Genomic DNA, 15,169 nt, shown 5'->3' with positions numbered 1-15,169 from the left:
CGATCCTGCAATCAGCCCCCTCTGCTGGTGGGGGGGGTCACTGGGGCTTCACATGGACATCAGCTTCCCCTTGTCCTGATGAGCTGACAGAACTGCGTGTCTAAGGAGTGATATTTAGGCTTGGCAGAATTCATTCGATTTAATATGTAATTTTGACAGATAAGATTAATATTTATTTGTAAGATTTTTTTGTATTTATCTATTTAAACTTCCAAAGTTTCAGTTTTTATCAATATTATTGTGCACAGTTGTGGGAAATTGGGGGGGGCATTCAGACAATATTTTAGTCAGACAATAATTAGTTTATGACAGTAGACACGGAGATTCAAAAAGTTTAAAAGTGTAACTGTTAAAACACAAATTGTCAGCATCACATGTCCAAATATACTAAGTAAATCTCCTTAAATCAAACTCTAGTAAGTTCTCACGCAACGTTTTTCTTACTGTGCCTATTTGAAATTTTCACTTATCAATGGAAATATTTTTCCATGGTTTGTTTGTGTACAGTGAAATCAACAGTTACTGACATCTACCAATAAAATCTCATCCTTCCGAGTCTAGGGATATTCAATTCACAGGCCAAAAACTTGGCTAAGCTGGAATCAATGTTTCAAAGGCCTGATTCTGACATACGCTAAGGCAGCTCTGCCTCAGTGTAAAGGAGACGCAGTGTCAAAAGTGTTGCCAACATTCATGATTTTATAATGAGTCTCATGAACATAAGAATGGCCAGACTGGGTCAGACCGATAGTCCATCTAGCCCAGTATCCTGTCTTCTGACAGTGGCCAATGCCAGGTGTTTCAGAGGGAATGAACAGAACAGGCAATCATCAAGTGATCCATCCCCTGTCACCCTGTCCTGACTCATGATTTTCAAAAGTTTGGGGTTGGTAATCCCGTGCCACTGAGAACTCAGGCCTTAAAACTCTATCTGCTATCCCTGAAGAGCCCCCTAATTTAGTGCCATCGTTTATCTAAAACAGCAGAGTTAATAGAAAGGGAAATAGACAGAGAGGGCAAGGTGTGGGAATGCGCATGGAGCTGGGCTGTGGGCACTTTTATCTTTCTGGTTGCAGTTTCTGTGTCCTTCCAATCCCATTGGTGGCTGCACAGTGGAGTGGAGAAGAAAAGAGGCAGAGAGAGACTTGTCCTCCAGCTGCGGTCAGTCTGAGAGAAATTGTCTGGGGTCCCATTATCCACCCATGGTCACTCTCAGTCCCCTATTGGGTTCCGTGTCCCAGCGGGTTCCTTACCCCTCTGTTGGAGCAGCAGCTGGTAGAGCCAGTAAGTCCCCTCCCTGGCCTGCCGGCTGATGTCCTTGTCTGGGTCACTGAAAACAGAGCCAGCTGTGCCACGTGGTGACCCATCCTAGGGAACTCTGCTGAGATCTAATGGAAGGGAGAGAAGAGGGGACTCCATCAGCATTTTCCTGTCAGCTCCCTGTACCCCTGGGCCAGAAGGCGCCTTCCCCTTAGCCCCTCTGCAGGAGATGCTGGGGGAGAGAAGCCTGAGATAGACCCTTCATTTGCTCTGCTGCCAAGGGAGCCAGGAGCTGCTTTGGGATGCCAAGCAGGGTCTGGAGCATGGTCCCCTTAAAGGCCCAGGGACAACACTTAACCAGGACAAGAAGAACTTGACTCAAGCCAAGCTCATTCCCTGCTCTGACTCTGCCTCCCCATGAGGAACACTCCTAACCCACAGCCCCTGCAGCAGCAGATCCTACAGCCCGTTGGAACCAGCCCTCCTATGCCTAGAGTCAGGAAGCTGGGGTCAGAGGTAACTTACGTCAAACTCAGGGAGGGTGACTGTGTATCTGAGCAGGGTTGTGCTGCTCCTAATGGCCCTGGCTCTCTCTCGCGACACCCTGGACACGATCCAGAGGTTGACATACTGTGGGGAAAGGAGGCAGGTCAGGATCAATGGGCAGGTGCACGTGCTTTGCAAATGAACCCCCCCTCCCCCAGCCCCAGGGGCCCGAGACATTATGAGCAGGGGGAAATAGCTGAGTCATTGATCACAGAGCTTTAGAAGGGGATTCTTTCCCCCAGGACGCAGCTTGTATCCTGCAGGTCACAACTTGTCAGGGTCTCTCTAGATTGGGACAAGGTTCGGTGTCGGGGCTGGTCCCATCTTCCCAGAACTCCTGATTCCTGAACAGTTCACCAGAAAGGAGACTGAACCCTCGCCCTTCCCTGCTACTAAAATCCTTGGTGGGATGTAGGGAGTCACTGAGAGCACAATCCCCCCAGGAATTTCAGAGCATGTCAGAGAGAAGGGCTGATTCCCTGGGGTCCTCCTGTTTCTCTAGGAAGGAGCATGTGCCTCTTCTCTGAGAACCATCTCCGGAATCTCATGGCGTGTGTGTGTTGGGGGGGGGCGGGGGAAGGGTGGGTTTTCAGACTCTCACACCCCAAGGCAGCCAGGGGCCCTGTGGTTATTGTTCGAAAGAACCAGGCGGAGCTCTGGCTTGAAGTCCCAGCTCCTTCCTCTGTCCCTCAAGAAAGAAAGACCTGACACTGCATTGTACTGACCTCCCCAACCAGGGACGGCCCACTGTGGACCCAGCTAGGAGGACAGAGTAGAAAATGGATCTTCCAGTCTCTCCTTACCAGTCCCCCAAAGAGTTAAGGTAAAATTGGTTCCCACCCCTCCTTATGGGGCTCACCTCCAAGATGCAGTGGAGCCTGTCTGCATCTGGGGACTCTGCCAGCAGGTTCCCCAGCATGGCATCCAGGAGCTCTGGCATGACTTTGTGCAGCGCCTGCAAAGCATGGGTCAGAGTTAGGGAAACTGGGCCTACACCTGCCACAGGATGGGAAGAGGGGTCTCTGGGAAGCACTGGTGAGACTCCCAAACACATATCTTGGCCTCTCTCATTCACATCCCACTGCAGGCAATTAGCAAGGATTGATGACACCTGGATCTTTGATCCATGAGCTTAGCAGGTCTCTGCAGAGGGCCTTGTAGGCAGAAGAATATGAAACAGCCAAGTTGCTATGGATGGAAGCTGGGCTGCTGGGCAAAACACGGCATAAGAAAGAAAGAAAGAAAGAAAGAAAGAAAGAAAGGAATCCCCCAGGGAGGGGTAATCCTCTGGAGGGAAGGATCCAACCCTGCAGCTTGTTCCATCTCTGCCTACCCCATCCCTAAATCTGGAGCTCCAGCGAATCAAGGGAGCAGGGACCAAGGACCACTCTGGAAGAGGAGGAGGATGGAGGAGGAGGATGTACCTGGATGTGGGTGGTGTCCTTCTCCGTGCCCAGGGTGAAGACATAGTGAAGGGCAGCTCGCAAGAGGTGGGTCTCTAGGTCTGGCTCAAGGGAAGGGTTCATGGTGCTGGCAAGAGAGAGGAGCTGGTATTAAATTGTGCCGTATGAGGGTGGGACTGTCGCCAACACGGACATGAAACCACAGGGATATAGGCACAGGCTGGCGAGAATGGAAACTGAGGCACTGAGCTAGGGAATGACAAGGCCAAGGCGTCACAGACAGACAGTGGCAGGACAGGAATAGCGCCTGTTCCCTGGAGTCTGCTGCCCTTCCTGTATCTGAGCCTGGGAGTGAGCCCCTCCCGCAAGGCCCCTGTAATGTTATTGGAGTGAAAAGAACAGCCCAGCCAGGAGAGAGTGAACCTTCCCACCCCACCAGCTCTGCCAGAGGAGCCACTCTTAGGAGGTGACCTGGGAGCGGGAGGGTCAGTGACTCCCAGCCTTGGGCCAGAGCAGCACTGGGGGTAGGGGAGCCAGCGGGGGGGGGGGGGAGCTGTCTCTGTACCTGAGATTGCCCACTGCAACCAGGGAGTTGGCGAGGATGGCACTGGGTGGAGAGTCTTTAGGTAGCTCCTCAGTGAGCTTCTGTGAGGCACGAAGGAGACAAAGGAGCGTGTGAGATTCGGGCCCTACTGACACCTCCCAGTGAGGAGATTACACAGCCAGTGCCCCACATGGCCAGCAGGATCCCCCACTACCTCCTGCTCCTCCGATTTCTTCCTGCCCATCAAACTTGTCCCCTTCCAGGATTCCTGCCCAGCTCAGTCCCAATCCCCTTCTTTCCTCCTCCCTGTCAAAACTGCCCCCATTCATCACCATCCTGACTACCGAGCTGGGACCATGTGATTCCTTGTCTCCCAGCCCCACAATTCCCCCACTGCCCAATCTCAGAATTTCTCCCTTCTCTTCTCCCCAGCCTTCAGCCCCAGCAATCCCTGCCCTCTGCTGCCCCCTCCAACACCACCCAGCTCCCACCCATTAGCCCGGTGATAACTCTGCCAATCCCATGTCTCTCTTCTCCCTCCAGCTGCCATATGACGTGTCTCACTCACCACAATCCTCTTCACCACAGCCGCCTTGCAGCAGCGCGGCTCCAGCGTATCCTGCCCTCTCTCCTGTGCAGCGAGACACGCGGGGTGGATGGCCTGCAGGAACATGAGCTGCTGCCCCTCATCCTGTACCCACCAGGAGTGGGGTATAGCGAGAGAGAACCTGTTAGCTAGGGACCTTCCTGCCCCACCCACACCAGCTCCAGGGCTTAGCCCTCAATGGGGGATTGTGGGGACCCGCCTATTGTCCAAATCCCCCACAACTCCTAACCTAGCAGGATCAGGAACTGGGACAGTGCCTGTGGGGGGAGGAGACCTCGGCTGTTGTGGGACAAACACCCCCATCTTGCGGGTCCCACATCATGGATGTAAAAGGCCCCCTTAGGGGTGGTGGATCATCAGGGACAAGACCCTCGGTAGGGTGTGGGGATGCTGGGAAGTGACAGGACAATCTTGGTTCCAGCCCAGGTGGGGAACATTTGTACTTTTTTTTTTACTGGAGCTGCTCTCTGATGACCTTGAGAGCAGCTTCATCTGTGGCCATGTCCACACATTCCTCCTCCTCTGAATCCCTGGGGGTCCCTGCACCCGGGAGAGAAGGGAACAGGGTGATGCCTGCTGCCACTTGGGGGAAGGACAGGGGCGTGGTGGGGAGAGCAGGATTAAAGACCCCCCTTCCCACCTCAGGCACCCAGGGCAGATCGGGCCCCACACCTCCCTCTCAGGGATGCCTCCAGCCCCCAACAGCTTCAGAAGCCCATAGCAGAGAGCCCCCCCTCCACTGTCCAGGACTCCATGGGAGGTGCCGACTCCCCCAGCCCTGGAGCATCTAGGACCAAAGTGGCAGCAGCTCTTGATACCCCCACCCCTAGTTCCTCTTGCTGAAGGGGCAGCTGTGTGACTGCTGCTGATGTCAGTGGGGTTCACGTGTCTCAGGCCAGACACCTGGGCTGGGGACCCCTCCCCCCACCATATCACTGGGAGAGTGTCTGGGCCCAGGGTGTTCATATCCCCGTCCTCAATCCTCCCTGAGCCCAGCCTGGCTCCCTACCTGGAACAAAGCAGCAGCGTCCACCGGCGTCACTGCTGCCAGAGTCCCAGGTGCTGCTGCTGTCCCATGCTGAGCTGCTGGTGCTGGGACAGGGATCTTCCACCTCCTGGCCTGAGGGGGCTGGAAGGCCCTCAGTGACCGGGCAGGGTGATGTCTCCTGCTGGGAATGAGGGCTGGGATCCTGGGGCCGCTGCTGCCCACACAACAAGCCCCAGAGCCACCCTGCCCGGTGCCCCTTCTGGGCTGGGTCCTGTCTGCAAAACCACATCCTGAGCCAGCTCCATTTGGGCCTGGTCGGGGCCTCTCCCAGCTCGGCGCCTGCGCCGGGAGCGGGTTTTGTTTGCCAGAAGGCTGGGCACTTCCGCCTTCTGGCCTGGACGGGAGCTGCTTCCCCGCCAGCGGGGACGGAGGGGTTGCTCTGCCCCTTGGGAAGATGGCAGCTGCTTCCCTCAGGCTCTGGGGCCACCTGCAGAGCCTTCTTCCTGAACATCCTCATGAGCCTGGCCATCCTGGAACCGAGCGGGAGCAGGTGTGAGTCTGGGGTCAAGGCAGCCTTTCACTCATGGGCCTTTTCGGTCCCTCCTCCTCCCTGCTCCAACCAGAGCAGCCCCTTCTCCCCCCACAGGAGTGCAGGGAGTGCAAGCTACACACACTGGCAGGAGTTCATTGCATGATCTGCTCCCAACGTTCCCCCTCGTAAGCCCTGCTGCTGCTGCAATAACCAAGAAATCTCCTCCTTTTAGAGCAATGGGGTTAGTCCCAAAGACCATCGGTTACTCTGGACGAGCAGCCGCCTCCTGTCATCCCAGGCCACACTCCCCGACCCAGGCTAGAGAAGGAACAGAACCCAGGAGTCCGAACTTCTCCTGGGAGACCATTCCAGATGTCAAAGTCACAAAGACCCTAGGCACAGGAAGACCAGGGCCCTCCTCATTCCCCATTGATTTCCATGCTCAGCAGCTCACAGGGTCTGGCCCAGCTCAGAGACTCTCAGTCTGGGGAACAATGTCCCACAAGGGAAGGGCTGGGAGCCCCATTGCTGGGACCATTCCAAACACACTGGAGATGTCTCTGAAGAAGCCCCTGCCCAGTCGGAGAGTGAGGGGCTATCGGGGGCTGTTTGCAAATGAAATCCCCCTTTGGAAATATTCTCTCCCCCTGTTTCTGCCTCTCCCCAGACATACAGGGGAAGCCACTAAGGAACCCTAATGCCACTCACTTGCTCTAGGTGATGGTATGATGGATGGCGGATGTTCAGGGTCAGCAGATGTCCCTCACCCTCCTCCTCACTCCCCAAGCCCAAAGCAGGCTGGAGAGGGGGTGACCCGAGGAGTTACCCTGCCCAGCCAGCAGGCAGGGTGATGACACTAGGGAGATCGACTGGCTGTGAAAACAAGAGTCTGTCTTATTGCCAAGGGATGGAGAAACTCAGCCAGCAGCAGCGGGGTGCAGAACACCCCCCTAGTGCGGAGGTGACAGCGGCTCCAGGATCCTGACATCCCAGCACTTTACATACCTTCCTGGAGCCTCCCAACCCTCCTGGGCTGTAGCAATGGGACCCCAAATCTACTGATGGCAAACGGGCCTCAGCTACCAGCTCAGGGTCACACCAAGTGTCAGAGCCATGGATGGACCCCTTCACTAACCACTGCTGCACACTCCCTCCCACAGCTGGCAATTGCAACCAGGCCCTCATGTCCGCTCCCCCTGCCTTTGAGAGGGAGTGTCACTCCTGGTTCCATTGCTGCCTATTGATCTGTGGGACTTTGGGCAAGTTGCTCCCCCTATCTATGGCTCTCTGAGACTCACATCCCCGAATGGGCTTTAAAAAAGACAATAGTTGAAGTTTGGCCCCAACTATTTCTTGTTTCTCTACACTAGGTATTTTAGCAAAGTTTAGAATTCTTGACATTCAACACCTGTAAACATCCCTTTCTCCTTCACAGATGGCTTGAACATCCCTTATCTCCCCCAGGCTCACTGCTGCCTGGAGTTAGAGAATTAACCCTATTCCCATTGGACCTACCCAAGGTGTCACACTGCAAAGCGGTGACAGAGCCAGAAAGAGAAGCCAACAGTCCTGACTCCTGTTCTAACTAACAGACAACAACCCCCCCCCCCCCGAGGCAGGGATAGAGCCCAGGAAATAAGGGGTTAAAATTTTCAATGGGAAAACGAAAAGGAGAAACCCCCGATGTCCCCAGTGATTTTAAGGGACAAGTCCTACATTGGGAATACAATGCTGCCACCTCAATCTTGTGTTTTCCATTCCTAGAATTAACCCAGCACCTGATGGATCAGACTGAACAGGTTCCAAACCTCTCGGAGGCTCTTACCTTCTATACAGGGACGTCTGTTTTCGAGCAAAATCAATAAAAGAAAAGGAGAAAACTCTGAAGAGGGTCCTCCTTGCACTCACATACGTGAAAGTGAATTCTCTGTCAGTCCTCAAGGAGAGACCTCAAGAAGGAGACGTGCTGAAGCAAAGACACAGGGATCTCCAAGGTTACCCCTGTCCTGCCTGGCTGATGTCAAGATCTCTCTGTGAGATCATCGCCTCCCCACCACCTTTGTCCAATAGGCTGAGGTCCTGCCAAAGGCCCTTGTGATGTCACTGCCACACCCACCCCTCCCCTGCAGTGCTGATGTCCTGCCCCTGTCCAGCCTCATTGGATGTTTGAGCTGCTTCCCCTGGATCACCCCACTCAATGACTCTTCATTGTGGGGATGACACTGACTACACAGTAGAACACGAGAGGCCCCCCTCGAACTTGGCTGTCGTCTAGGGCGCCAAGTGGTTGGAGGTAAAAAGCAGTGCCCTGGCTCGGCAGCGAGGAGCCACCTTCTGGAGGACCAGAGATCCAAAGCATCGGCTTACGGGGGCGGCGAGCTCAAGCCATGTAGGAGCCGGTGCGGTGCAGGGGGGGCAGCATCCCTGCAAAGGCAGCGGCGCCACTATCGGGGAGCAGCCGCGCCCCCCGCCCCTCCTGCCCAGGCTGCGCCCCGGCTTCCCCCCGGGGGCTTCTGCAGGCTGTAGCAGATGCATGCAGGCGGCGGCCCCCGTGTGCCCCCCAGTTCCTTCCTTGCCATGCTCGGGTTCTGCGGCTCCCAGATGTGTGAGCCGCCACTGCCCCTCCCGTAGGAGGCTGAGGGCCCTGAGCCTGCTCCAGGACAATTACTTACTAGCTCCATAGTACAGTGTGTACAAAGAGATGTGAGTGGGGGAAGTCTGTGTGTAGTGCCTGGGAGATGGCCTGAATGGAGACTGGAAAAGGGCAAGTTAGTCATTTTCATCCTCCCTTTGCCTCCACTACTTGTTTCTGTCTGTATGATGCTGATGCTCGATTTAGAGGAAAAGAATTGGGATATTGGATCTTCTCATTTTGCCCACTCTCCCATCCACTCTATTTAGAATCCCCAAGACTAGATTTTAAAAAAATCATTTCTATAATAATTCCTCATTTTTTATACTGAGTCATGTTATTAAGTCCTGCCTAACTATAAAGACAATGAAATTCCACATTTTTGGACAATACCAGTTGCTTCTGTGAGTTGCTGAAAATAAGAGCCCCTTTCAAAGTGAATTTTATTTTATTTTCCATATTCTGTTGTGGTATTTTCATTTCTGGAGGGTCTTCCAATAAAAGTGTTTTCCATCTGTGACTTTTTGTTTGTTTGTTTGTTTGTTTGTTTGTTTGTTTGTTTGTTTCAAAATGTTCTTCTGATTGTGTAGGATTTGCAGTATGCAGCAAAATCTGACCAGTCAGATTTCCTGATCTATCATCTTTTTCCTTCTTTGTCCCTAACTTTGCTGTCATTTTCCGAATTGGACACGTGAAAGACACATTTATTTCATTCAAAGATAGAACCGGGGTCATCTTAGAGTGCTGGTCGCTACGTATCTTATGTATATTTATTTAATAAAGTATTAAATTTATTTCGTGATATAAAGTAATATTCCTTTTGCAGTACATGCAATAGTGTGAGTGTTGATTTGAATAAGTGCAGAAATTATCACTCAGAAAACTAGACTCCTTTCCTATTCCAAAATAAGGAACTCATTCCTCTAACTGACAGCCAGAAATAACTGTTTTATGCTGAGAAATGCTGAACTTCTGAATTGTTTATATAAACATTGGGAACAATACTTAGGAATTGATGCTGTATACACTCACATCACACACAAAATCAATACAATGGAATTTTACTGTAAGTCTGCAGATCTTTAGAAATTATGAGTAAAAATGATCCGAAGGGGTTTTCAGAAATTGTGAAGAAATCCATCACCCTTTCCCATTTCTTATCCTCTTCTGCCTTTTGATGGATATTGTTTGTCAAGATGAAGAATTTTTAAATGATATCACATTTCAATATTTACTACTAATTACACACAAACAACATAACAAATAAAATAATTATAAATGTTGATCATTGCTGTCAGTTTCACTCCAGGATTACGTATAGCTTGAAGAGCAGATTATTTTTTCCAGCACAGGGAAAGCTGTAGAACTTGCCAGTAGACACTCAGCTTTCTCCATTCAGTACCACAGACTCATAGACTCATAGATTATCAGCATTGGAAGTTACCTCAGGAGGTCATCTAGTCCAACCCCCTGCTCAAAGCAGGACCAATTCCCAACTAAATCATCCCAGTCAGGGCTTTGTTAAGCCTGACCTTAAAAACCTCTAAGGAAGGAGATTCCACCACCTTCCTAGGCAACTCATTCCAGTGCTTCACCACCCTCCTAGTCAAATAGTTTTTTCTAATATCCGACCTAAACCTCCCCCACTGCAACTTGAGACCATTACTCCTTGTTCTGTCATCAGGTACCACTGAGAACAGTCTAGATCCATCCTCTTTGGAACCCCCTTTCAGGTAGTTGAAAGCAGCTATCAAATCCCCCCTCATTCTTCTCTTCTGCAGACTAAACAATCCCAGTTCCCTCAGCCTCTCCTCATAAGTCATGTGCTCCAGCCCCCTAATCATTTTTGTTGCCCTCCGCTGGACTCTTTCCAGTTTTTCCACCTCCTTCTTGTAGTGTGGGGCCCAAAACTGGACACAGTACTCCAGATGAGGCCTCACCAATGTCGAATAGAGGGGAATGATCACGTCCCTCGATCTGCTGGCAATGCCCCTACTTATACAGCCCAAAATGCCATTAGCCTTCTTGGCAACAAGGGCACACTGTTGACTCATATTCAGCTTCTCGTTCACTGTAACCCCTAGGTCCTTTTCTGCAGAACTGCTTCCTAGCCATTCGGTCCCTAGTCTGTAACAGTGAATGGGATTCCTCCATCCTAAGTGCAGGACTCTGCACTTGTCCTTGTTGAACCTCATCAGATTTCTTTTGGCCCAATCCTCTAATTTGTCTAGGTCCCTCTGTATCCTATCCCTCCCCTCCAGCATATCTACCACTCCTCCCACTTTGGTAAAAAGAAGAACAGGAGTACTTGTGGCACCTTAGAGACTAACAAATTTATTAGAGCATAAGCTTTCGTGGACTACAGCCCACTTCTTCGGATGCATATAGAATGGAACATATATTGAGGAGATACATATACACACATACAGAGAGCATAAACAGGTGGGAGTTGTCTTACCAACTCTGAGAGGCCAATTAATTAAGAGAAAAAAAACTTTTGAAGTGATAATCAAGCTAGCCGAGTACAGACAGTTTGATAAGAAGTGTGAGAGTACTTACAAGGGGAGATAGAGTCAATGTTTGTAATGGCTCAGCCATTCCCAGTCCTTATTCAAACCGGAGTTGATTGTGTCTAGTTTGCATATCAATTCTAGCTCTGCAGTCTCTCTTTGGAGTCTGTTTTTGAAGTTTTTCTGTTGTAATATAGCCACCCGCAGGTCTGTCACTGAATGACCAGACAGGTTAAAGTGTTCTCCCACTGGTTTTTGAGTATTTTGATTCCTGATGTCAGATTTGTGTCCATTAATTCTTTTGCGTAGAGACTGTCCGGTTTGGCCAATGTACATGGCAGAGGGGCATTGCTGGCACATGATGGCATATATCACATTGGTAGATGTGCAGGTGAACGAGCCCCTGATGGTATGGCTGATGTGATTAGGTCCTATGATGACAGACCTGCGGGTGGCTATATTACAACAGAAAAACTTCAAAAACAGACTCCAAAGAGAGACTGCAGAGCTAGAATTGATATGCAAACTAGACACAATCAACTCCGGTTTGAATAAGGACTGGGAATGGCTGAGCCATTACAAACATTGACTCTATCTCCCCTTGTAAGTACTCTCACACTTCTTATCAAACTGTCTGTACTCGGCTAGCTTGATTATCACTTCAAAAGTTTTTTTTCTCTTAATTAATTGGCCTCTCAGAGTTGGTAAGACAACTCCCACTGTTTATGCTCTCTGTATGTGTGTATATGTATCTCCTCAATATATGTTCCATTCTATATGCATCCGAAGAAGTGGGCTGTAGTCCACGAAAGCTTATGCTCTAATAAATTTGTTAGTCTCTAAGGTGCCACAAGTACTCCTGTTCTTCTTTTTGCGGATACAGACTAACACGGCTGTTACTCTGAAACCTCCCACTTTGGTGTCATCTGCAAACTTGCTGAGAGTGCAGTCCACGCCATCCTCTAGATCATTAATGAAGATATTGAACAAAACCGGTCCCAGAACCGACCCTTGGGGCACTCCACTTGAAAACGGCTGCCAACTAGACATGGAGCCGTTGATCACTACCCGTTGAGCCCGACGATCTAGCCAGCTTTCTATCCATCTTATAGTCCATTCATCCAGACCATACTTCTTTAACATGCTGGCAAGAATACTGTGGGAGACTGTATCAAAAGCTTTGCTAAAGTCAAGGAATAAGGCTAGGTCTACACTACCCGCCTGAATCGGCGGGTAGAAATCGACCTCTCGGGGATCGATTTATCGCGTCCCATTGGGACGCGACAATCGATCCCCGAATCGACGTTCTTACTCCACCAGCGGAGGTGGGAGTAAGCGCCGTCGACAGAAAGCCGCAGAAGTCGATTTTGCCGCCGTCCTCACAGCGGGGTAAGTCGGCTGCGATACGTCGAATTCAGCTACGTTATTCACGTAGCTGAATTTGCGTATCTTAAATCGACTCCCCCCTGTAGTGTAGATGTACCCTAAGACATCTACTGCTTTCCCCTCATCCACAGACCCAGTTATCTCCTCATAGAAGGCAATTAGGTTAGTCAGTTCTAGGAAATGCGGCAGTAACTGTTAAGTCTAATTACAACACCATCAGAGCCAGATTTTCATGTAACATGGGTGACCAGTTGTGTGGTGCACAACCACTGCACGTGTGCGAGCAACTCAGTGCAGCGGAGTTAAGTGTGTGAGCAACTCAGGTTAAGTGCGGCTGGGCAGGCTGCAGCACCCAAGAGATTTTTGTTCTCCCACTGAATGACAGCAGATGCACCAGTAACTTTACTAGGTAGAAGTTTAATGACCACATTAGGGCCATATCCTCCCCATTCCCAGCATTGGGCCAACTGGTCCTCATCATTCTCCTGATTGCTTGTATTGTGATTGATGGGAGATCTGCTGTGGATTGAGGTGTGTATATGGGCCTGCCTTTGCAGGCTCAGTCCTGGCCCAGCATTCGAAATAAATTGCCTTGAGTTTCAGAAGTACTGAGAACCCTGGAGTTCCCACAGACATCGGGGGAACCGCAGGTGCTCAGCATCTCTGAAAATCAGGCCCAGAATGACACTGACACCTCTGCCCTGGGCCAGAGCTCTCTGAGTAGGGGGATTCATCAGTGATTGGTGTGGGGCATAGTAAAGCAACCAGGACACTCATGACGGAGGCTGGAACTCTGTCCTCACCTCAAACCTGTGGGGAAGACAGGCCTTCAGACACCCCTCCCACCTGCATTGCACTTTCCAGCCCAGGAGCAAGGAACCATTTCACACCTTAGCGCTGGGGGGAGCTGAAGCCCAGAACGGGGAAGTAACTTGCCTGAAGTCATCCAGTGAGTTGGTGGCAGGGTGGAGAATAGAAGCCAGATCCCGACTCCCAGCTCTGTGCTCTGATCCCCAAAACAGCCCTTTTCTGCATCCATGGGGCGGAGGGCAGGAGGGACTCTAGTCACATGCAGGAGACCCAAGGTCATTTATTTTCATTAAATATGTAGATGAAATAATGAAATAAATAAAATTTCAAGCCGAACGTGTATTAATTCTAATGAACAATGCCACATTATGCAGTATTCATTTTTGAAAGTTTATAATAAGCGATGCTCCGGGGGGAGAGGCAGAGTGCGGGGGTGGGCGCAAGGTGGAAGTTTCGCCTAGGGCACAAAATATCCTTGCACCGGCCCCGGGTGCATGTCCACGTTCCTATGAAGAAGTGGCAAAGTAAGTAATGAATTTACACGGGCCAGGCTTCTGACCAGTGCAAGGCAGCATAATTCTGGGGTGTAAGGCAGGGGAGCTGGGGGGAATTGGCTGGAACCTCCCTATTGACGGTCCATGAGTGGCTGGGAGATCATTCATGTAACACTGCTGGGTGTGTCCCTGCCTGTGAATGGCTGTGTATGTGCAGTGTCTGTCAAGGCTAGTAGCTTGACATCAGCAAAACAGGGTGAAAGGCAGCCCCGGTTGGTGGGTTTGGAGGGCTCAGTGGTCCCATAGTCCAGGTTGTGCTGTGGGGACCCGTCACACCCACCTCCTCCTCTCAGGTGAGCCCTCAACCTCTCTTCCCTCCCCTGTCACCCATTCACATGTATCCCATCTGTATAATCCCCCATCCCTCGATGCAGAACTAAACCCTTCTTCCCCATGACGCCTACTCCTCTGACCCCAACATCCCTCTTCATCCCAGCCAGCCGGCAGACGTGTATTTTTTTTCTTACATTCAACTCAATTCATTTTACCTCTGTGTTTTCATAATTATCTGACAGTGGTGAATATGGGGGTTCCAGGATGCTGCTTTGATGTACAGAGGCCTTACCTTCAACTCAATCCATTTCACCGCTCTGTCTCTAACACAATAATGTTTCAATGCTGCATCGGATCAATTCCAACACTTCAGCAAATGTTCTAGGTACCAGCGGGCACAACTGCACTGATTGTGTCAGAAATCTGGAAGCAGGAAATGGGAGACACTTGGGGCCCCTGGCACTGGGTGGGGTGGGCAAATGGGGGACCTTGATGAAAGAGTTGGGGGTAACTGAACCTTTAATCCCCTCTATGGTCTATTGAGAAGCCACCTACAGCAATGGGAGCGACAATCATTCCTGGTGGGGAAGCCCCTGCCCCAGCCAGTTTTGTGCTGGTGAACAGGGCAGGGATTTTGCAGGAGGCTTCCACATGTGCTGTTTACACACCTGTTGGTGAAAGTCTCCCTCTAACTCCTCCCAGCTGCGAGTGATGCAGACTCAGCAGAAATTTTGCCCACAGTTCAAAATTGAGGCAGACTGGGCAGGTGAGAGCCTCCTAGAGATGGAGCGGGGGTGGGATGGGGGCTGCAACAGCCAGGGCCCTGGGAGAGGAACAGGGAGGGGAAATTCAGTCTCATTCATTCATTTCACAACAATGGGCCTCACCTCATGGAACTAGCTACAGGCAGAACAGCCAGAAGCCCTGAGCCCTGGCACTTTAGGGCCTGTGCACAATTGATTCTGCTTCCCCCAGGATCTCTCCATAGACTCTCTCCTGTTGCACTGTGTGTTCCAGTGCGACTCACCATGGGCTCTTGCTTAGGGGCCCTGGCCCTGCAGAGACCTGTCACCAGCAGGGGCAGCTCCTCCTTGGGGGAGGGTGGAGTGAGGTCCCAGCAGGAA

Source organism: Malaclemys terrapin, chromosome 13 (assembly GCF_027887155.1).
Source record: "Malaclemys terrapin pileata isolate rMalTer1 chromosome 13, rMalTer1.hap1, whole genome shotgun sequence".
Lineage (NCBI taxonomy): Eukaryota > Metazoa > Chordata > Testudines > Emydidae > Malaclemys > Malaclemys terrapin.
This window is presented reverse-complemented; position numbering follows the sequence as displayed.